The sequence below is a fragment of the Vombatus ursinus genome, unplaced genomic scaffold (assembly GCF_900497805.2).
Source record: "Vombatus ursinus unplaced genomic scaffold, bare-nosed wombat genome assembly UNPS02014798.1, whole genome shotgun sequence".
NCBI lineage: Eukaryota > Metazoa > Chordata > Mammalia > Diprotodontia > Vombatidae > Vombatus > Vombatus ursinus.
This window is the reverse complement of record NW_020954576.1, coordinates 63,027,163-63,052,690: the sequence shown is the minus strand read 5'-3', so window position 1 is coordinate 63,052,690 and position 25,528 is coordinate 63,027,163. Positions and strand designations below refer to the sequence as shown.

Here is a 25,528-nt window from a genome sequence, read left to right as displayed (position 1 = left end):
TTCTTCTTCTTCTTCTTCTTCTTCTTCTTCTTCTTCTTCTTCTTCTTCTTCTTCTTCTTCTTCTTCTTCTTCTTCTTCTTCTTCTTCTTCTTCTTCTTTCCTTACTCTTATTCTTTTCTTTTTAATTTTTCTTAAAGGTGGTCAGAATAATATTTTCACTGTAGAAACTCCTCCCTGCTAGTCAAAATATCCCCAATGCAGGTAAGTTAAAGTCTATTTGAAACACCCTTTCCAGCCCAAGGCCATATAATTCAGTCACTCAAAAACTGCCTGGAAAATAAGAGAATGCAGACAATTGATCTTAGTAAATAAGAAGGGATAGATAACACCTTCACTGCTGATGATTTGTGTATATGTAGTCCCACCTTTATGCTGAGAATGGACTAGAGGAGCTCTCAAGGTAAACTCAAAGATTCTAAGCCTTATGTTAGAATATTGAAAAGGGAAGCGAATGAACTGCAAATCAGCTCTGAGTTAGGTATTTCCTATTCTAGAGGTAAGTAGGGAATCTCTAAATTGTTCTTTTCTTCTAGTGCTGGCAACATTTTTTAAAAGGAAAGCATCTATTTTCTAGCTGTTAGGAGAGCTTTGAAAATGACTCCGAAATGGTGACTATTTGGCTGACTCTATATACCATAAATTAAAGCAGCTTCCCCAGATCAAAGATCTGCAATCAGTCTTAACTCAGATGGAAGCTGGAGGCCTACCTGGCATTTCATGGATAATAAATGACCCTCAGATGAATATGTAGAAGGGAACAGTGCTCAACCTAAGCAAAAATTTATCAATCTCATCACAATTTTTGCTCACTCCGGTTTCCCAACTTTCATTGATTCCCCATGGCTGAGCTTGCCCTTCTAGCTTCTTTCCACCAAACTGGTGTCTTTTCCCTGCATGTACCAGCAAGCACTCCCTTCATGAAGCACCCATAAATAAATCCTATCTGACTCCCCAGCAATCATGTGGAACAATAATTGGTTTTTGAGAAGCAGCATATTGTACTGGGTAGTCAAGTCTGGAAGAACTGGGTTCAAATTCCATCTTTGATATATACTGGCTGGGTGACCCTGGTCAAGTCACTTAACCTCTTAGTTCCAGGAAACTTTTTTTTTTTCCAGGAAACTTTTTAAGACAAGAGCAGGTGAATATCTGCATTGGGAGAGGAAGTTCTTTATATTGAGTTTCCCACACTGATGAAATCACAAGTCTGGTTAAAAAAAAAAAAACAACCCAAATATTGTTTTTAGTACACTATTCTTTCTGTTCTTTTAAAAATGTATCCTGTTAATTGTTAAACTATCAAAGTCTCTATGTCAGAAACTATGTTATCTAATGCTCAATAAATTCTGCTGAGAAATTTGGACAGGACAGGTTTTAGAATTCAGGGGTGGAGAACCTGTGGCCTCGAGGCCACATGTGGCCCTCTAGGTCCTCAGCTGTGGCCCCTTGACTGAATCCAAATCAAAGGGCCGCACTTGAGAACCTAGAGGGCCACATGTGACCTTGAGGCCACAGGTTTCCCACTCCTGTATATGGATGGACTGAAAGTGAATATTTAGAAAGTTTCCATATGAGCAAAAAGAAAGGGCTTGGGATAAAGGACTAGCAACTCTTTCTGTTTTTATTGCTTTATTATGAAGAGGCAGAAGCTGTTCTCATTCCTGTCAAAGGAGAAGGGATATCCTATACACACTTGGCATCATTAGAGGATGAAGACAGGGTGACCTTTCTGCATCATTAGATTCTGTGAACCACCTGTCTTTTCTTTTTGGCTATTATCTGCTATTATCATGGGGAGGTAGGGTTGTGTGCTGGAGTTAGGACATACCAATGAATTATAAAGACCTTCCTCCTAGCTGGGAGAAGCAAGCAAGGCTTCTTGATTACTCCAGCTTTGCATAGTCTCTTCTGCTCAGCCATACTTCCTACCCACAAGCCCTCTAGTCTTCTGCTTGACTCTCCATCATTCTCAGTCTTTCCAAAGTAGCACCCTCCCAAAAAGAAGCCAGGTCAAAGCTTGCATCCATCAGATGGCTCCCAATCTAAAATGAATCAGGCAATGGATAAATATTTTTAAAGTGCCTACAGTGACCAACTCTGTGAATTATGAGATCATGGGGTTGGAAGAGATGTCAAAAATCATCTGGTCTAACCTCCAATTTTACAGATGAGGAAACTGAGACCTACAGAAGTTCAGTGACTTGCTGATGTTTACACAGGTAGTATCAGAAATCCTTTGACAACGGAACTAGTGCTCTTTCCACTATATTTAGACCTTGTCTTCACTCAAGAACTTACACAAAGTAAGTGCTCATGTGGAGGTCAGAAGAAGTGATACAAGGACACTTTCAGGGTCTCTCTTGAAGAACTGTGGTATTTATTATGAGACATAGAAGACACTGGCACAAGACTACCCAGCATGGAATGACCACAACAAGGAAGGCGCTGTGCTATATAAGCAAAGCAGAATTGTAGTAGCTCCAAAGAAACATGAAATGAACAAATTTAGAGATGTCTCCCTCCCAAATGGTCATAGTGACTATTTGTGCCATACCCATGGTAGAGTCTTTTGAGCTCATATTGGTTTGATCAGGACATATTATACATTGACCTCAATATCATGATGTCATTTTGGTCCTCTTTAATGCCAAAAGACAACAACAGACCTTGTCCCCAAGATGTTTATAACCTACATGGAATGACAGCATCATGTTATAGTAGAAAGAGTACTGGATTTGAAATCATTCAATCTAGTTTGAATCTTACCTTTTTTGTTTAATGTCTGTTTGACCTTGCAGAAATCATTTAACCTCTCTGTGCCTCAGGTTTTTTTTTTTTCTGTAAAATGGGGGCTGTATGAAATTGCATTTAAGGTTCCTTCCAATTTTATATCTATGAACCTATGAGAGACAGTGAGATCACACAGTAGAGTGGTAGGAAGACTTGAGTCTGACCTCAGACATGTACTAGCTGTGTAACCCTGGGCAAGTTAGTTAACATTTATCTGTCTCAGTTCCTCAGCTATAAAATGAATAAAATAATAGCACCTATCTCACATGGCTATTGTAAGGATAAATTAGATAATATTTGTAAATTGCTTAGCACAGTGTTTGGCACATAGTTGGGGCTTAATAAATGCTTGTATCTTTCCTTTCTTTCCCAATGCACTTGAGAAACAATTAGAAAGTTGCATGTGACAGTAAACAATGACATTATAAGAGAATAAATAAAACAAGACTAAATAAATAATTTTGTTTATATAAAATTAAATTTTGCACAAGCAAAACTAATGTAACCAAAATTATAGGGAAAGCAGAAAACTGGGAAAAAATTTTGTATCAAGTATCACTGATAAAGGCATCATTTCTCAAGTGTATAGAGGACTGAGTCAAATTTATAACAATACAAGTCATTACCCAATTGATAAATGGTTAAAGGATATGATAAATGATAAATTTATCAAAGGATAAATGGTCAGGTAGTTTTCAGACAAAGTAATCAAAGCTATCTATAATCATATAAAAAGTGCTCTAAATCACTGTTGATTAGAAAAATGTATGTTAAAACAACTCTGAGGTACCACCTCACACCTATCAGATTGGCTAATAGGACAAAAAAGGAAAATGTTGGATGTTGGAGGGGATGTGGGAAAACTGGGTTGCTAATGCATTGTTGGTGTAGTTGTGAAGTAATCCAACCATTCTGGAGAACATTTTGAAGCTATGCCCAAAGGGTTATAAAACTGTGCATACCCTTTGATCCAGAAATACCACTGCTAGATCTATATCACTAAGACATCCAAAAAAGGGAAAAGGACCTATTTGTACAAAAATATTTATAACAGTGTTATTTTGTGGTGACTAAGAATTGGAAATTGAAGGGATACCCATTGAGTGGGAAATGGCTAAACAAGCTGTAGTATATGATTGTAATGGAATATTTTTGTGCTATAAGAAATGACAAGCAGGGTGATTTCACAAAAACCTGGAAAGACTTATATGAACTGATGTATGTTCACTGAAGTGAACAGAACCAGGAGAACATTGTACACAGTTAACAGCAATATTGTTCGATGAAGAACTGGGCATGATTTAACTATTCTCAGCAATGCAAAGATCCAAGACAATCTCAAAGGACTAATGATGAAGCATAGTATCCACCTCCAAAGAACTGATACTGTTTGAATACAACAGACTGACACATGTTATTTTTCACTTTCTTTCATTTTTTTCTTTCATTTGAGTCTTCTTGTACAAAATAACAAATATGAAAATGTTTTACATAATTGCACATGTATAACCTATATCTGATTGCTTACTGTCTCAGGGAGAGAGAAAATGTGGAACTCAAAATTTTAAATAGAAATGTTAAAAAAAATAAAACAAGTTCAGAAAAAATGAAAAGATCAGTGTGGCATCAGAGTTCTTTCCTTGAATCTCTCACTCCAGACCCACTCACGGGAGTCAGCATTTCACTTCAGGTCAGGCACTTAAGCAAAAGAACAACCTGATTATCTTTGTTAGAGCTTTATTTTGACAATTAAGTATTAACAACATCCATCCAGAAGTACCATTGTATTTACCTTCTTCACTGTGATCACTAGGCAACTAGAAGAATGTCTGAATGATGCAAATGCTTGAAGTATTTCAGGCTGATTCATTTTGGGGAGCGACAGGCTGAAAAGCTGAATCATCCTGGGAGGTACAATTAGAGACTGGGTTTGTAGCTTGAACTACTAATTGTTCAACTGGCATCTGGCTGAAATGACAACAGATGCAGTAGTAGCAGTGCAGATTAATTCATGGATTGGTTTAGCAGACAGAGCTTTAGCTAGAGAGCTGTGGAAGGCAGCCATCTTACCTTTCCGACCTCATCTCACTTGAGTCCCTCAGATTCTTTGCTACTCCTAAACTTATTATTCACCATGCCCAGGATCAGCATCTCCAGCTATCTCTGTTCTCCCAGCCTCTACCCATGCTACTCCTTACCCTTGGATTCCCTCCTCCCCCATCTTCAGTTGTTCATATACCAGGTCCCTTTAAGATCTGGTTCATATACCATGCTATATCTTCCATGATTCTCCTAGTCAGACTCAATCTTTCCCTGCTCAGTCCTTACTTTGTTTATAAGATCATGAACTTTTAGACTGGAAGAAACCTTAGATATTACCTAGTTCCTTCCCTGTCCTCCATAATTTAATTTGTAAATGTGGAAACAGGCCATAAAGTTAATATAACATGTCATACAGGTATTGAATACCAGAGCTAAAGTTCAAACTCAGGTCATCTAATACAAAATCCAATATTCTTTCCATGGTGCCATACTGAATTTATTGTCCATTTTCTTTATATTATAGATATTTGTACATTTGTTCTACTCCCCTACTAAATTGTGAGCTCATTGAAGATGAATTTCCCAGGTCTTGGCACAATGCTTTACACACAATAGACATTTAACAAATGTTTGCTAGTTTGAATTGATTAGGCTGAAAATGTTTCCTTTTAATAAAAACTAGCATTTCAGGTTTGCAAAGTATCTTACATATATTATCTCATTTGATCTTTACAACTACTTTGAGGGGTAGATGTTATTATTATACTAATTTTACAGATGAGAAAACTGAGACAGAGCATCTCCAGAGAAAGAAATGGTAGAGCCTGGATACAGATCAAAGATACTTTTTCTTTGCTTTCTTTTTTTTTGTCTTTGTTTTCTTTCACAGAATGATTTACATGGAAATGTGTTTTGCATGACTACACATGTATAACCTATGTCAAATTACTTCTCAATGTGGGGTGGTAAGGGGAGGAAGAGAATTTGGAATTCAAAATTTGAAAAAAAAAGAATATTAAATTGTTTTTACATGTAATTAGGAAAAATAAAATATTAAATAATATTTTAAAAAATTGAGGAAGAGTTTAAGTTACTTGCCCAAACTTATACTTCTGGTAAGTGTTTGAGGCAGGATTAGAATGCATGTCTTTTTCTTCTTCTTCTTCTTCTTCTTCTTCTTCTTCTTCTTCTTCTTCTTCTTCTTCTTTTTCTCCTCCTCCTCCTCCTTCTTCTCTTCTTCTTCCTCTTCTTTTTCCTCTCCATCTTCACCTCCTCCTCCTTCTTCTTTTTGACTGAATAACAAATGATTTATTATAATCCTTTTTGGTTACACATTACGAGGTCTTAGTTTTCTCTGAAGTATAGCTGCTTATCACATTATAGAGTACATGTTTAAAAAAGTTTTAGAGTTTTAGTTATAGCCTCTATAACTTTTGCAAAAGTTGTTTCCATCACATAGTCCCCTACAAGTGCATTAACATCTTCCAAAATCATCCTCAAGACAATTGGTACTTGAAATGGAAGACTGTCCACAGTGAGATAACAGTTGTCTTCCAAGTCACTCATTATAAAGACTTTGGACTTAACCACAAGAATCTCCACATCATAGATTTTCCCCTGATGATGATTTGATAGGATAGCAGGATTGATGAACTCATGTCTTCTCGACACCAAGACACTTTGTCTGCCTATGGCACCTTTTCAGGTCTGGCTAACTCTTTTGAGCCATATCACTAAAAATGTATAGTAACAATGAAAACCATAAATGTCAGTCCTTGACATAATACTCTTCATCATAGGAAACCATTCCAATTCCTTTCTTAGTAGAAATTATAGTATCAACATAGATGTATGCAACGTCCAAACCACAACTTTAGAAAATCTTGAAATGCTTTAAAGTACACTTAGATATATCTATCTAAGTACACTTTAGATATATCTGTCTATTGTCTAACACTTCCCTGGTAACAATATTCAAATATTTCCCAATTGCTTTAAGAGCACTTCAGAAAATACATTGCTAAAATCCTGCTAAGAGAAAGAAAAAAGTTAAGCTAATTAGGTCACTCACTGACATGCCAAAGTTTATGTCAGAGATGCTCACATAAACAGACCTGGACTTTGTCACCTAGGGTGTGGATACTAAGTACCTTCAAAGGATACGTCTAGAGACATAAAAGTTTCAAATTTGTTTTTCTCTTCATCATCTCACTCTAACACTAACTCACCTTTATAAAGCTCTTTTAGGGTTCCTAATAACAGTCCTGTAACTTATTATGGGAGGAATATCTTCTTTTTGAGTTTGTGTGGTAGGTAACTGTGGCCAAAATAAATCTATCACAACACAGAAATTATATAGTCAAAAACCTAGGTTTTATTATGCTTAAGCACAGGTTCAGGATTCAGAAGAAATAAGATTAGCAAGCTTGTGTAGGCAAAATTACATCAGAGTGATAGAGAAACAAATTCTTTCACATATTGCAATCTCATACATTCTTTCAGTCTATAAAATTAAATAAGGAACAGATTCATAATCCCATGCTTCCATCAATGTCATAAAAGTTGAACAAACTTTTAGTTAAATAGAATCATAATCTCATGCACCCCTTAAAGAAAGAAATCTAGTTAAATAGACTTTATAGGTAAACCAAATCAGATTACAGATGAAACTACATTTAAAGGGGCCACAGTTAGCTGACTAAGGGGAAAAAGATTTACATGTTGCCGAGATAACCAAGTTGTTGGGGACAGTTGGGATTCTTCTTCAAATAACGTTGGGAAGTTCAAACTCCTGTCTGTCCTCCATCTAAGGCCAAATATTCTTCCTTTAATGCTATTATTCCATGAGTCAAGTTTTGGTAGGGTTTTGCACACATGGAATTTCATTCTACTCCATGTCTTAATGGAAACCACTCCTACTGTAAAGTACCAGGGACTCAATTTCCTCTAAATGATGTCCTCACCATCCTCTGGGTTGAATTATACTGCCTTTATTTATACCCTCGAAACAATTCCTCTAACATTTCCTGATTGAGCCTCCCAATTGGTATTAATCTACCTCCCACCCAAGGTAGGAGGGAAGATAAAGATCTTCCTCAGCCACTCCCTGAAATGCTTTATATCACTGCTGCATAAATCATTCTAAGGATGATTATCAAACTGGAGTTAAAAAGTATTAAATTAATTTTATAACCACTCTAATTCCCATGCAAGTTTTGGATGCACTTAACTTCGAAACCAAAGCAATGTGAGCTTTTATTGAGACTAAATATGACATCCTACTCCTAGGGCCAAGCATCTCAAGGACCTCTAGAAAAAGAGACACATACTTCTCAGGAAAATATTAATAACTTACTATAATATATGTACATATATGTGTACTATACAATGTATACATTTCCCTCTCCTAAAAGTTCTCCTCTCATGCCTTATTTGAGCATGGAAATGATCCAGTACTCTCAGAGTTATGCTAGAAATACAACCTCTGACATAACTTCCAACATTTCCTTTACATTTTTAGGTTCTTCATATAGGCCTTAGCATTTCTGTCACTATCCTTAGAGGTCCATACCATATTTTGTATATTTATCTTCAAATTCCTCACCGTTGAACTTTTTTTCTATTTTTTGTTCATGTTTTTTAAAAACCTGAATAATTGAGGACATCACTGAGCAATACCACTAGTAGGTCTATTTGCAAAGATGATTAGGGAAAAAGGAAAATAATCTATATGTTCTAAATTGTTTGCAGCACACCAATATCTTTCTATTGATACATATTTCCTCCTCAGGTGAATCTTGAGAATAGGGGAATCTTGAGAATTTCCCATTTCTCCTGGATTGACTTTCCCTATAGAATTTTAGACCACAAGATACTATCTATTCTTTTTTTAAAAAATATTTTTAATTTATGGAATAAAATAAGCATTTCCCTAACATAGTATAATAAAAAGATGAATTGAACATGACACTGAAAATCTACTATGTACAACTTGCTATTCCTTTTAAATAAACAACAAAGTTTGAACCCCTTGAAATATGCTCTCCAAAATGTCTAGGATGCATATTAGATTACTTTAAGCTTTCCACTCCTCCTCTAAAACAAATTTTAAGATGGCATGGTCACTACCTCCCCCCTCCCAATATTTCCAATAATTTGCACTCCTACAACAAGGTCCTCACTGTTGGTGAGTATCAGAACTAGGGCAGCTGTTCCTCTTATTGGTTTCTCCATATTTTGAAGAGTAAAAGTGTTATTAAGGAAAATTAGGAAATTATTAGCTACTCAGTTTTGGGCAGAGAGTTCCAGCAACTATTGGGATAATTAAGTCTCCTCAATTACTATCACCTCTGTGTCACAATCATGAACTGTTTCCTTAACTCATTACCTATTTCTTCTTTTTGTTGAGGTGATTTTCAGCATATTCTGATGACAATATCACTTCTATTTCTGCCCCTATTGATCTTTACTTTATTGCTTTCTATCAATCCTCTCTTCCCACCATTCTTATGTTTGCTAACATGATTTTATCTTGATAGTATGCAATGCATGTATGTAAATCTAATATTACATATGAATGTATGAATCTATGTTATTGATCCTGTTTCATAGTTTTATTCATCAGTGATCCTTATGAAACAAAATGTGTCTCCTCTGTCATACACAAGATTAGCTTAGTCATTGACTGTACTTTGTGCATTTGTGCATTGACATCTGTGCTTGTGGGTTCTATTACTAGCTCTTTTATTGAATTTTCTATACTGTAAACTTCTCAATGTTTTGATAGTCATTTCTCTATTCCTGCTATTACTATTTCCTGCTATTCATTTTCAACAAGTGTTTCTGTGTAAATAAAAGAGTATCTATAATGATAAGGTTTTAATTAAAATGGTCTCCTATTCCTAACCTTTCAAAATAAGTGCATATTTGTAATTTTTTAAAATGCTAATTCAATTTTTATAGAATCTTCAGATAAAAGCCTAGGTAACTAAATAATTCATGTGCTGTCTTAGACTGTAAATATTCAACTCACTTCAATACAAACAGATGCTGAAAAGAAACCATACACAATTAATGGATAGATACCATATGGAATTTTTGTATTCTAGTGTATTTTTCTCTTTTACATGACATGAAAAGCTTTTTAGAATTCCATTATATGCAGCTTGGTAAATTTTTATTAATTGAAAAGGAGAGTAGACAGTCCATCTAAACTTTAAAGATATCTACTGTATGTGTGACTGGCTTTTTAAGGAAAGATATTCTGTGAAATCATTTTATTTTCTCTTGAAATTTCTGATGTTAGTATATGAACTTGACCTGGGAAGCATCCCCACTAAAACCACCATTCATATGAGATTTTACATTTACAGTGGGTAGTCAATATATGGAATACCAGATTATAAGAACTGAAAATACTATTACGTTTAAGAAGGATCTCTAAAAAGTCATAGATGGTGGATCTGAAATGTTGAGAGGCAATGTGGTCTAGAGCATAGAAGGCTGCCCTTCAGATCATGAAAAGCTGGCTTCAAGTCTTATCTCTGACACTATACTAGCTGCGGGACTAAGGGCAAATCACTAAATCTCTGAGTTCCACAGCTAATTTTCTAAGACTTGAAGTTACACATCTGTATGAGTGAGGAAGGGAGGAGTTTTCACACTGTGAGTTCTTTTCCCATGAAATAATAGGTAGAGCTCTCAAAGAACAAAACAGCAACAGAAGAAAGCTAAGTTAAACAGTTGTCCTTAAATATATAGTATAAAAATAGCTTTAGAAATTATCAGCCATGATATCTGTAAATTAATTTTAAATGAACAATACTTAATTTAGAAATTTTTTCTGACCTCTGTAGACTAAAGGAAAAATACCTTGTTCTTAAAGTAAAATATCAGTTCTATTTTTTTCTGATAAAAGGTGGTTTCAGAAGTCACAAAATCACAGTTAAAGATGGGAGGGACCTCAGATACCATCTAATCCAATCCACACTCAAACAAGAATTTTGCCACTGACAAGTTGATCTAGAGAAGAGAAACCCAGTGGAGGCAGCTTATTTCACATAGATACAGCTTTAATGTTAAGAAGTTTGTCCTTTTATCAAATTGAAACCTGTTTTCCTGCACCTGGATAATCTCTGAAGCCCCTTCCAGCTTTATATCCTAGTATCTTATGCTATTTTAGGTGCTTTAGAAAACAGAGAATCAGCATAGCATGGTGCAAGGCATAAGGCACTAGCTATAAAATCAAGACCTGGGTTTAACTCTGGCTTCAGGCACTTATTAGCTATGTGACCCTGGGCAAATCACTTAATTTTTTTGCCTCAGTTTCTCATTTGTAAAATGAGCTGGAGAAGGAAATGGCAAACCACTTCAATATCTTTGCCAAGAAAACTTCAAATTGGGTCACAAAGAGTTGGACATGACTGAAAAAAATGACTTAACAACAAATAGATATGTGTCTATCTCTAGATTTCTAGCATCTCTCTCTCTCTTTCTATATATATATATATACATATACATATGCATACATACATATATATATTATATATATCATCCCAATCCCAATCCCACCTTCACTGCTGGTGGCTTCTTTCTAAGACTTGAGATTGCCTTTCATTTTATATTACATGGATAGATAGATAGACTTAGATCTATAGATAGTCATATAAATGTATATGACATAGAGATATAGGCATAAAAAGATGTGTGTGTATATATATATATATATACACAGAGAGAGAGAGAGAGAGAGAGAGAGAGAGAGGGAGACAAAAAAAAAGCCTGTCTATAGAAAGATATATATGTGTGTGAGAGAGAGTGTTCATTATAGAAATCTTGAAAGAAAATCTGTTTTATAAAGTCACCCTTAGAATAAAAAAGTTATCAAGTTAGTATAAACAAATGGTGCACTTTGAAAAGCCTTATAAATATTCCTCAGTTTTCCAAGACCATGAAGTGGGACTTTGTTGCCCGAAGACGGTTAGAAGTAAAGCAGTGTGGATGGATTGACAGAGATTCTGTATTGAAGCTGGCAGTTAGCAGAAGCTGAAGAATGCAAACATTCTAACTTATTTTCATATAGAAAAGATGATATCAAGCAGATTTTCATATTCATAAGTTAAGGGTGAAGTACAAACAAGAAGTACACAATTCAACTTTGATTGCTATATGATCTTTAGGCATATAATCCTATTATGTGACAGAAAAGAATCCTGCCCAGCTGGGTTGCTGGTTAGAAAATTCCTTGGTTCTCTTCCAACCTCTAAGGCTAAAAATCTTTTCTGTGACTTTTCTGACTGGTGAGAGAACAACAGTTAATAATCTAGTAGTGCTGAGTGACATGATAGTGACACGAGACATGAGATTAAGACGTGAGTCTAAGAACATGGAACTTCTGGAAAGCAAAAGACTTCATCAAGCTATGACTACATTGGGGGAAAATGCCTACCAGGTCAACATTGTCAAGGTTGTAACAATAGTAATACCTCAAATTCATACAGTACTTTAAAGGTTGCAAAATGCTTTATATTTATTCTCTCATTATTTGATGTTCTTAAAATCATTTTGGCAGATAGACTAAACCAGGTTGAGGGTAACCAACAGACCTCAAAATTGTCAGTGAATTAGGGGAATGTCTGCCTCAAGCATGTGAAGAATTCCCCCTGGCAGAACAGGCAGATGAGAATAATTTGTTCCAATGGCCATGAGAGTGGCTAAAGCAGGTGCTGTGGGGCCATTAGAATTTGGTCAGACATCGAAGACACAAAGGTCATCCACTGCATCCTGGGCCATTGCCAGTCATCCTGCCTTTTGTCTTACCACTGGACTTCCATGATTCTGGAGAGAGAGTGATGCTGACAACTTTGAGCAACTCTGCTTCACTTAAATCCAATTCATGTGCAAGTCAAGACATTGCCCAGTGAGTCATTGGTCTTCTTTGAAAATGAAGGATGAACAGTAACAATTTGATCTTCACAACAACCCAGTGGGTAGGTGATATTATTATCCCTATTTTACATATGGAGAAACTAAGGGTGAGAGAAGTTAAGCAACTTTCTCAAGGTTACACGGCTGGTAAAGGTATGAAGCAGGATTTAAACTCAGATCTTCTAACTCCTAGTCCAGCACATATACACTGTGCTACTTGGCTGCCTACCTAGAATACCACTTTCAGAAGAATGAATGAGAGAGACAAACCAGAGTTTGATGCTCTCCAAAGCAAAGAGTTTCCTTCCCCAGGCTTATGTTATTAGGGGAGAAGGATTTGAACTAAGCAAATACTAGAGAAGACAGCCATAGGAAAAGTTAAAGAAACATTGGGAAGAAGTAGGATTTTGCTGGCTCTGTAGGAAAGCTTTGTCCCTTGTGATTAGCTCTGGGAAGTCAGTGACAGGATTTCTTTTTATTTTTTAATTTAATATTTTATTTCCCCCAATTACCTATAAAATAACTTTTAACATTCATTTTTTAAAGTTTTTGAGCTCCAAATTTCCTCCCTCCCTCTTTGCCCTCCCTCATCCTTGAGAAGGCAAGCAATTTGATAAAGGTTATACATGTGCAGTCATGTTTTGCAAAACATATTTCCATATTAGTCATGTGAAAAAAACAGACAAAAAAAACCCCAAGAAAAATAAAGAAAACAAAAAAGAAAGTATGCATCTATCTTCATTCAGACTCCATAAGTCCTTTCTCTGGAAGTGGATAGCAATTTTCTTCAAAAATCCTTTGGAATTGTCTTGCATCATTGTATTGCTGAGAATAGTTAAGTCATTCATAGCCAATCATCATGCAATATGATGCAATCATCATGCTCCTGAATACAATGTTCTCCTGATTTCATTTCATTTTGTATCAGTTTATGTAAATCTTTTCAGTTTTTTTCTGAGAGCATCCTGCTCATCTTTTCTTATAGTACAATAGTATTCCAACACAATCCTATACCACAACTTGTTCAGCCATTCCCCAATTAATGAGTATCTCCTTAATGTCCAATTTTTTGCCTTTTCTTTTTTAACTCTTTGGAAAACAGACCAAGTAGTGTCATTGCTGGTTCAAAGACTGTACATGGTTTTATATACCTTTGTGACAGGATTTCTTACGCAGAAATTAGGTGGAGTTGGAGCTGAGGGTCAAACTGTCTCATGGGTTCAGCCATCAGTGTTAAATAGGTGAGTGAAAAGAGGAGAGTATGCCTTTGTAAAGCCAAGTAAAAGGCTATAAAGAGAAAAGAGGTAAGAATAAAAGCAGTTAAGACTTAGGAAGGAGTCTTATTTAATATCTATTCACTTGCATCTTATTTAATATCTTTTCACTTTATAAAGTATAAACGAAATAAAAGAAGGTATAATGACACTATTCTTACTCATTAAGTAAATCTTCCTTGAAAAACAAAATTTAAGTTAGTTTTGAGGTGATTATATAGGTCATCAGAACTTGGTCATCCTAGAAATCTTGGACAATTTTTGGACTCTGGGACAGTTAAGTTTAGGTTTGTTGTTAACGTTATTGTTATATTTTTTTTCTATTTGCAGAGATTTATAAATAAATTTTGAAGTTCTTCCTTAACTATTTAACATGGATGGTTACCCTTCAGTTTTTCACTGAAGAAAACTGAGGTAAAGTACAAAATATTCGCAAAGCCAAACAATAAATCATTGATAAAGCTGAGAGATGTGACCTTGGGAGTCCCCAAATCCTCAGTCCATTGCTTGCCCCAGAAACACAGACACAATTTATTTAAACCGGAAAAATATTTCCTAACTAAATATTCAAGTACATTTGATATCCCAAAGGATCCATTCTATCAAGTAAAATTGGATTCACAGTAATGTTCTATTTTCTCAAAAACAGCCCTTTAACCATTTGTATACCCCCCAGTTATTTTACTGCTTTACAAAGATAAGGAGGAACCAGCTTTTGCTAGCATCTCTAATGTAAATAGCATTTCCTTCTGATTTGTGTGAAATATTCCACATAATTACTGTGAAAGAGGACCAAGGGAACATTACCAAGCTTTCTTTGAAGTGAAGGAAAATGGTAGCCTGTACATTGGTAAATGAGGTGCTACTTATAAAACTACCACCCACTGCAAGGTTGACGCAAGACATACTGGTGGGAATCAAATGAATAGTGGTTGATAAGAATATTAGGGCACTCAAAATATTGAGGCAGTTAGGTGGTGCACCTACTTAGTTAGATAGAGCACCAGGCCTGTAGTCATAAAGATCTGAGTTAAAATCTGGACTGACATTTACTAGCTGTGTGACCCTAGACAAGTCATTTGCCCTCTGCTTGCCTCAACTATAAAATGGAGATCATAACAGTGCCTACCTCACAGGGTTGTTGTGAAGATCAAGTGAGATAATATTTATAAAATGTTTAGCACAGTGTCTGGCACATAATGGATGTTGTATAACTGCGTATTCTCCCTTCCCCCCTTTCTTAATTCAATTTGCCTTCCTGAATGCCACTAGAAAAGAAAAAAAAAAGTAGCTTCTGCATTGGCAAATGAGGTGCTAGTTATAAAATACCACCCACTGCAATGTCAATGCAGATCTCATAATGGTGGCAATCAAATGGACAGTGCTGAATAAGAATACTAGGGCAATTGATTGAATTCAATCTACCATAATGAATACCAATAAAATGGCAGTTCCCTCCCTCACACCCCACCTCCATGGTCATGGAGTTATGGCTGGAAGGTGCATTAGATATCGTCAACACCCTGATTTTATACATAAGGAAACTGAGCCCTAGAGAGGTTAAGTAACTTAAAAGTAACACAACTAGTAAGAAGAACTAGGATTTAAATCAGGTCTTCTGGTTAAATACAGAATACTTTCTTCCATATATACATGGACCTGTCTGGACTACTCTTTCTTCCAGAAGTCACCAAACATAAGTCTGAGTTACTGGCATTCTTAATTCTCCGGTACTCCGACCATACTTTGGAACATTCAAGTTCTAGAGCCCTGATTGTATAATTTTTATAACAAGATAAAACCATTTGTCCTGCTTCTCTAACTCTTTTCTGGTTGTCATGAACTAGTCTGGTCATCCTAGAAAGAAAGCTTATGACCCTTTCTTACTTCTTACCCCTGAATGTAGAGCCCAGAATAGATCAAACCCAAATAGTCATCCTCATCTCTCCTGTCTCCCCCACCCTAAAGTTTTATCTCTCCAGAGTCAAAGGCATCTGTAGAAAAAAGGACCCACTGACCAGAGAAATCATAGCTCCTTGAGTTGTTTTTCTGTTTTTAACTCCATTTAACCAACGAGCCCAGACATCTGGGCCACCAAGGAGTTAAACTAGTTAAGACCTGGAGAGAGCAAGGCATGAGCAGAACCTACTTCAGCTTCCTAGGACATAAAAAAGAAAGACCCACCTCCCCCACAATGTTATTTAACAACCTTGCTAGTTTTATTTTAAGAATTTTTTACTATAGACATGTTATCTCAAGGATATAGGAAGAATTCTAAAGATGGAAAGGGGAATAGAGTTCTTTTTCCTTGGAACCAACATTTGGTCTTAACCACGAAGAGGAGATAGCCACAAGAAGGCTATAGCAATATTAAATCAGAGAAGACCAGTTGAAGACTGACAGATGATGAACGAAATCTCTTAATATGTAAATGGATCAAGAATGTGATTAGCTGTCAGTGGGAGTCTGGGTTGAGAGGGAGCATGAAGTAGTGAACAGAACTCTGAACTTGGTTGAAATAATCCTTCTTCAAACACTATTTGATCCTGGGTAAATCACATGACTTCTTGGCCTTGAGGGTCTCTAAATTCAATTCCAGCTCTAAATATATAACCATATGCAGACTTTCCTAATTCATATCATTGATATGAATAAGAAAATAAACAACAAGAGCTCCCAACTTAGTAATGATGTTTGAGCGACACTTGGGGGAGGGTGAGGGAGAAGTTTGTGCCTGTGTCATGGAGAGGGAAGGAATTTGGAATGTAGTTTACTCAACTGTTGCATCCAAAGGATTTGGGCTATGCATGTTCAGCAAACCCATTCCCCACTACTTTTTAGCATGAACTGTGTAGCCTCAATAAAATAGTTAGATAAATCTGGCTGTTCTATAAAAGGAAGGTTCTAGGACCTACAATCTATAGATAAGTTTGGGTTTTGAGGTATTGATCAAATTGTCAAGATGGGTTTTTACTTTGCTGCCACCAAGTGGTGGTAGAGAGTATTGACAGTGTCTCAAAGCAGTGTGAGCTACTATAGGGCAGAAGCAAGTATGCAACTACATTTCTAGAATAAATTCACATAATTTTGGATCTATAAGAAAGGATATCTAGCAGTACATGATATATAAACAAGTGGCTAATAAATGCTTCTTGGAATGATGTGTGCAAAGTGCTTTGGAAACTTTAAAGTATCATATAAAAGTTATTATCATTCTCATTTTTCTCCTCTTACATTTGATAAAGTTCAGCTAGAAATGATCCTATAATTCTATTATGCTTAATGTTTGGTGGACTACTTGAATAGGTGGATATAATGATTTTTAAAACAAATTACAATTTAAAAATAATTTAATAAAAGTATTGAGGATCATCTGTAAATTCACTGAAAGCAACTTTAAGATAGCTTTAGTAACAGAAAAATGATTGTTATTATTGTTGTCTCATTCTTTTTAATTTTAGATTGATGGAGAGATTACGTTCTTTTGTTCTCCTGACTACTATATGTGCGAGTAAAATGGTTGCTTTTTGTTATTGAATAAAAGAATCACCTGTAGATTCATTGAAATCATCTTTGGGACATCTCCAGTCATGAATAGGGTGATAGAAATAAGATGAGATTCATCTTATTGCCACATAAGGTTGATTTCCTCTCCTGGAACTTTATATTTTGAAAGCTTTTCTTTCCATGGAGTTTGGAAGTAATAATGATGATGATGATGATGACAATGAAGTCAATGTGGGATTTCTCCAGGCCGTGAGTGAGAAGCAAAAATAGGGGATTACCATCATAGAATGGCTGCAATCTACTTCATATAAGGTAAAAACAGATGCATATAGGGTATTGGGCAATCTGTTTAGGTTGACATGGAATTGCTTGCAAAATGTATAAATCAAGGAAGTAGAAAACATTTATCATAGCTCCTCCAGGTAGTATCCTTGTCTTTGTGAAAACAATCATCTCTTGGAAACCTAGAATGCTAAAAAACAAATGATAGCTATTATTTACATAATGCTTTACAGTTTGCAAAGTCCTTTATATATGTTAATTCACTTGATCCTTACAAGAACCCTGTGAGGTAGGTATTATTAAAAATTATCCTAAATATGGTACAGAGAGGTTAAGTGATTTGTCCAAGGTCTTATAACTAAGTAATTATCTGAGCCTAGATATGAACTCAGATCTTCCTGATCCCAGGTCTATTGCCCTATCCCCTATGTGTGATAAAGTTGCAAGAAGGAAAATTTTAGCCTGAAATAAGGAAATATTTTAAAACAATGAGCTATCCATAAGTAGAATGAGCTGCCTCTGGAGTTAGTGGACTATAGGTCATTGGATGTCTTCAAGCAAAGGCTGAATGATCACTTAAGTATCAGGAGGAGGGATTCTTGATAAAGAACTAGTTTTATGATATGGCTTCATCCCTTCAACTCACATTCTGTGAATGAAGAGTAGCAACTATAGAACGAGACAATTTGCCTTATGTGCAGCTGCTGCAGACATCACTTTGGTGATTCATGATTTTGTTTAGTTTAGCTATTTGGGAGAAAAAAGAGGATCAAAGAAGGAAGAGGAGCCTTGCTTGGGGTGGATGAGATGGTGCTAACTGACACCTTAACTCTTGTTTCTGCTTTCTCTACCAAAGAGAATGATCTCTGCACTCAAAATGAAAGAACATGAGTTAACTGGGAGCTAGCTGATACCTCAAATTAGGAAGGAGATAGGAAGACAGCACCTAACTTCCCTTGATGAACTGATGTCTCTTGTCCATATAAACTACATTCTTGAGTCCCAAAAGAACTGCCAGATATGGTTGATGAGTTATTCTAATTAACATCTGAAATATCAATGCAAAGTTGGGAGAAGTTGAACAAAATGGAAGAAAGACAAATGTCTCAAAAAAAAAATAAGGGAAGAGGACAGAGTGTGCAGAACTATAAACCAATGAGTAAGACTTCATTATTTCTGGATTAATTCTAGAAGAGATCCGTTTTAAAGATGGTTGGCAAACATATAGAAAGGAAAGCGGTGATTACAAAGAGCTGGCCTGGCTCATTAAGAAGAGGTCATGCCATACTAACCTTATGTCTGTTTTTAGAAAGGATTACTAAGCTAGCAGATGAGGAGAATTCTGTGGATAGAATTTACCTAGATTTTAGCTAAGCCTTTGAGAAAGTACCTCATACTATTCTTGTGAAGGAGACTGAGAGATATGGAATTGACAAAAATAAACCAAATGGATTCCAAATTGATTAGGTAGCTGGATTCATGGAATCCACAGTTCAACGTCAATGTGGCAGGAGGTGTCTTGGGGAGTACCCTAGACTCTCTGTGCTTAGTCTTTTATTATTTAATATTTTTATTGATGACTTGAGTAAAGTCCCTGGATGGTGTAACCTGAGCAAATGTGGAGATGGCACAAACCTGAGAGGAAGAGCTGACACAAATGATGACTGAGTTAGAATCCAAAAGGCTCTTGATGGGCTGGAGCAGGGGTGTGGAACCTGCGGCTTCGAGACCACATGTGACCAGTCCACAGGTTCCCCACCCATGGTAGAGCATTGGGCTAAATCTACAACATGAAATTCAGTAGAGATAAGGGTAATATCTAACACTTTGCTACAAAAATCAGTGGTTAGATAGCCATATTGAGACAGATCTGTGGATTTTGATGATATGAATCAGCAGTGTGATATAGTAGCCAAAATAACTAATGGGCGTATTATTATTATTATCATTGTTATTATAAAACAATTTAAGGGAGGAAAAGGGAGATGATCATCCCACAGTGCTCTGTCCTCATGAGACTTTATCTGGAGTGTTGTTTCAGTTTAGGACCACCACAGTTTAAGAAGGACAGTGGGAAACTGGGGAGGAGCCATAGGAAGGTAACCAGGACATTGAAGGGCCTCAAGTCCTTGGGATCAGAGGATCAGAAGAATGAACTAGACATGTTAAACCTAGCAAAGAAAAGATTCAATGGGACTCTGATAGTTGTCTTCAAGTACCTGACTGACTATCACATAGAAAAAGTGAGTATACTTGTTCTTTTTGGCCATAGGGCAGAAATAGGAGCAACGGGTAGAAACTGCCAAAGGGCAAAATGAGGCAATAAAGATTTCCTAACAATAAAGTATAGAGGACTGGTTCTAGAGGTGGCAGGTTCCCATTTCTTGGAGGTCTTCAAGCAGAGTTTGGGACAACTTGTCAAGTAGGTTATCGTAGGGATTTCTTTCACGTATGGATTAGACTAGGTAGCCACTGAAGTCCTTTTCAACTGAGGGAATTGAGGGGATTAAGAAAGCAAAGGGTTAATTGTGAGAACTGAGTGAACCACACTGCCTCCATCTTGTGATTTAATTCTGGAACTAGCTTAGTTTCTACTTAATTACGGGTCTAGTCTAATTTCTGTCTCGTGAGAAAATGTTATTCAATTGTGGGAATTAGAAAAAAAAAACCTTATTGAGTTGTTTAAACCCACCCCCCCTGTGACTGGCAAATTGGACCACCTCTACCTAGACTCTTAACTAAAGTCCTAGGTTATGCTGACCAGAAACTCAAGCCAGATCCAAAGATTCCTGCAAGGAGTTTTCTCACAATTGTACTTCTCAAGCAACCAATATGTCTTATCTGAAAACTGGTCCCATACTGTCAATCAGTTATTGTTTCCATGTCCCCTTTATTGTTTACAGATACTTAAGGAGTGAGTCATCTCTTTTTTTCTGAATTCAGGGGATTGTATCTGTTTACTTTCCCCCTTCCAACTTGCAATTTTTCATCCAATTAGAAATCAGATTGCCTAATGTTGTATTGTTCCTTTTAATTACTTAATCTTATTTGATTGTTCTTAATGTACAAAAATCTGTCTCCCCCTGTATTCAGAGTCCAGCCCTAAGTTGAAGAAGGGGCCTGGTCCCAATATGTTGGGCAATTGGCATGCATTGCTTAATAAAATGATATGCTTGGAAGATCACACCTTTGTTTTCTTCAGTCATTTCATTTTCCACCTGCTACACTAGTCTCTCCAATTCTGTAATTCTGGAACCATAAGACCATAAAATGATTGATTTAGAGACTCAGTGAGGATCTCAAGCGGCAACTATGTGGCATAATAGATAGAGCACCAGGCTCAGGAAGACCTGAATTCAAATCCAGCTTCGGATAGTTACTACATGTGTGTTTCTGGGCAAGTAACTTAATCCTGTTTGCCTCAGTTTCCTCATCTGTAAAATGATCTGGAAAAGGAAATGGAAAACCACTCCAATATCTTTGCCAAAAAAAATCCAAATGGGATCACAAAGAGTTGGACACAACTGATACTACTAAACAGCAGCAAGACGATTTTAAAGGGTTCAATCTAATGCTCTTATTTTACAGCATAGGAAACTGAATCTTATAGAGGTTAAGTGACTTGTTCAAGGTCACATATGTAGGGACAGAAATAGGAAATGAACCTTATCTTCTGAAAATAGATCCAGTGATTTTTATTTGCTGTATCACACTGATCATTTAGGTCAACCACTCCATTTTCAGGAAATGAAAGTAAAGTACAGAGAGACTGAGGGGCTTTCCCAAAGTCAAAAAACTAATTCATAGTATAATCTCTCTAGAGCTGGAAGGACTCTGAGGCCATCAAGTCCAACCCCCTTATTTTAAAGAAAAGAAAGCTGAGGCCCAAGAAGATCATATGACTTTACCAAAGGTTGTACAAGTAACCTAGAATTAAAGGTAGGATTTGAACCTGGGACCTCTGACTCTGGAGGTAGTGTTCTTTCCATTATATCATACCAGTAATAAGTAGCCAGGAGTAGAACTTAATTTCTTTGTGCTCTAACCTAATGCTCTTTCCACTATACCTCAGTCACCAATGATGACATGTAAATCTTGGACAATAAAAAAGGCTAAACTTGGCTCTAAATGTTCACAGGGAGTCCTGAAAATATTTACAGATTGATATCAACATTAGACTTGGTGATTGTCTTCTGAAAAGCTCACCTTCACTTCCACATATCTTCAGTCTTTACCACATCACATCCTAGCTAAGTACCTTGGCAATAAGCATTTACTGCACTACACATACAGGGGAAAGGAAGAGTAAAACTCACCAACGTTCCTCAGCTTCCATACAAGTCATGGCCAGAAAAAGGAACTAAGATTTCCCAACTCTGAGCATTTGGCCTGGTGCCATATAGCATATTTATTATTTAAGTAGTTGTGGGTTTTCTGTAGCAGCTTTTCCTTGAAAAACTCAGGGAGCTACCCTGAGAACTTTTCAACCATAAACATTCCTCCTACGGATAAACAGGGGGAGTAGAGCAGCAAGAGAGAGAACAGGAGCCACAAACAGAGCTGGTCAATAGCACAGTACAGAGTGAATCCTGTAAGTCAGACTTGACTGAAGACCACGCTGCATTTCTGTGTGTGTGTGTGTGTGTGTGTGTGTGTGTGTGTGTGTGTGTGTGTATGAGAGTGAGCATGAGAGTGAGAGAGAGAGAGAGAGAGAGAGAGAGGAGGGAAGGAGAGAGGGAGAGAGAGGGTAAACTTTCTGTCCAAATGGCTTAATGTTACTTATACATGAACTCATCTAGAACTTAGTAATTGGGAACTGCAATTATGAAAGGGAGGAGCAAAAAAAAAAATAGAACCCTAAGCACAATTTTATAAATTTTGCTGTTATGGTATCTTGTTTCTGATAACTCTCAAGAAACATTGCATTTAGTAATGGATTGAAGTTTTGGTTTAGAGAGAATTTTGTTTACTCTTCTTTTTAAGTGAAGGGGGAAAAAAGATCCATAATGAAAACACTAAAAGACTTAGTCTGTGAAACTATAATTAAACTATTCTTAAACTGCAGAGTAACACAAGTTTTTCAGTTCTCTAGATGAAAATTTTATTAATACACAAAGTGTCCCTCTCCCACCTCCCTGCCCCTTTAGATTCAATTTTATCTACTTCTCTACACCAATGAAATCACAGGTCTGGACACCTTCACCACCACCCCACTACCCAAAAAAGAATGAAAAGAAATTCTTTAAATGAAAAGTCATGCGTGATTGTACATGTATAGCCTATATCAGATTGCTTGCTGTCTCAGGAAAGGGTGAGGGAAGGAGGGAGGAAGAAAAATTTGGAATTCAAAATATTACAAAAATGAATGTTGAAAGCTATCTTTACATGTAATTGAAAAAAATAAAATATTAAGTCCAAATAATAAGTAAATAAAAGGCACTAGAAAGCAAAAAAAAAAAAAGAGTCTCAATCTCTATAAATTTGGTGACTGAATGATTTTAGGCAAGCAATATTATCTCCATTTATCTCAGTTTACTAATCTGTAAAGGGGATAAAAATAGCACCCACATCCTTGGGTTGCTGTGAGAATCATAAGATTGCAAAGTGCTTAACACAAGACTTGGCATATGGTAAGTACAATGTAAATATTAATTATTCTTATTCCTTTAATTGGATGCTGTACTCAGTTTTAAATATGATTAATATAAAATGCTAAAGGTGGTAAAATGAATGATTTTTTAATGTTAGATAATTAGGAAATGCATTTGACTGATTTGATGTCATTTGACTAATAAATTTTGTTTCATGTTTTAAATTCATGATATTATGTAAGTGATTATTGTGTTTCTAAATTTTCTTGTAAATTCTTGGAAACCATTGTATAAGAAATGCTGTTAAGAGGATGATAAAATTGGCTCATTTAAAAAAAAAAAAGAAATTCTTTGTGCTCTAACAGCCAAGATGGCTGACTTTGAGGATCTAGTGTTGGATGAGAAGAAGGTGTGGATAGCTGCCAAGTTCATCACTCATGCTCCCCCAGAAGAATTTAATGAAGTGTTTAATGATGTCAAGTTACTACTTCACAATGACAATCTTCTCAGGAAAGGGGCAGCTCATGCATTCGCCCAGTATAATATGGATCAGTTCACTCCAGTGAAGATAGAAGGGTATGATGATCAGGTCTTAATTACAGAATATGGTGACCTAGGTAGTGGCGGATTTTTAGGACTAGGAAATAAAATTTCCCTTAAGTTTGATCACTTATGGAAAGAAACAAGTGATCCTTAACCTAAGGATACAGATGGAGTGTTGAAGTCATGGAGGAAATCCTGTGACAGTGCATTAAGGGCCTGTGTAAAAGATCATTATTCCAATGGCTTCTGTACTATTTATGCCAAAATTATAGAGGGGCAGAAGACTATTATTGCCTGTATTGAGAGCCACCAATTTCAGCCTAAAAACTTATGGAACGGTCATTGGAGATCAGAGTGGACGTTTACCATCACACTACCTACATCTCAGGTGGTTGGAGTGCTAAAGATTCCATTACTAGGAAGATGGCAACATTCAGTTGAATAGTCACAAAGACGTATAGGATTCAATCACCATTACTGATGATGTACAAACTACCAAGGAATTTATAAAAATCATAGAACATGCTGAAAATGAGTATCAAACCACAATTAGTGAGATCAGACAATGTCAGACACCACATTCAAGGCCTTGCTTCGGCAGCTTCCAGCCACCTACACCAAAATCAGCTGGAATAAGATACTCAGCTGCAAGATTGGCAAAGAAATGTAAAATGCTTAAGGCTGAATGTGTACATTTGTAATATGCAAAAAAAAGAAGAAAGGAAAGAAAAAAAGACTCAAAGTATGGTCTTATAAGTAAGTGGTTTATAAACAAGTATGGTATTTTGCTAGGGCTTTCAAAGTTAACAGGTTTTCTAGCCTCTTGGAATACTAATGAACCAATAGCATTGTCTTGATGGTTTTTTTCTGTGGTCCTGGCCATGTAACTTCCTATTGTCATTGTATCTACCTGTAAGAGTTTTTTTTTTTTAATTCAGTTATTTTTAACATTGAAAAAAGAAAGAGAAAGAGATATGTCCTGGAATTTATGTACTGTTTAGAAAATTTCCTAGCCGTGAAAGCCTTCTCACAAACAGGCAGGTAATGTTTTCAATATTCTCCCATCCTCATCCTTAATAACACTTCTGGTACACCATGGTTATTACTGATCAACCGATAGGTAAAGATGCTATGCTGCAAGATATATCTACAGGCATCCTTTCTCTTCTGACTGCTGATTGTGGCTTCACAGTATCCTGGTAGCTATAGATTTTTAAATATTTGGAATGGGGTTTTTAAGGTCCCTTTGGTAGAAGAAAATGGGGTTTTCTGGAAATTCCCATAATGGCCGGCTTCTCTGGGGAAAATCTGGGGGTTTTGTGTTGTTTAGTTTTTAATCCAAAGACTTGAACCACATTCCCTCCAAGTGAACTTGTTTGCTTTATTTCTTGTCTGAAAATTCCCTTCCCCCTAGTAACATGGTTGTTATAGGCATTTGCATTTTTAGAATATAGCTACTCCATTTTATATATATCTATATCTATCTATCTATCTATCTATCTATCTATCTATCTATCTATCTATATATATGCACACACACATATATTTAATATCCAAGAACTGCTGACACTG

At 36.2% G+C, this 25,528-nt stretch overlaps 1 protein-coding gene and 1 pseudogene across 1 annotated transcript in view; one reads left to right on the top strand and one right to left on the bottom strand.

The window, feature by feature from the left end:
* Positions 1 to 25,528, bottom strand: part of LOC114049937 (putative thiamine transporter SLC35F3) — a 527,549-nt gene that overhangs the window by 453,000 nt on the left and 49,021 nt on the right. The window lies entirely within an intron of this gene.
* On the top strand, positions 23,784 to 24,635 carry LOC114049938 (annotated as a pseudogene).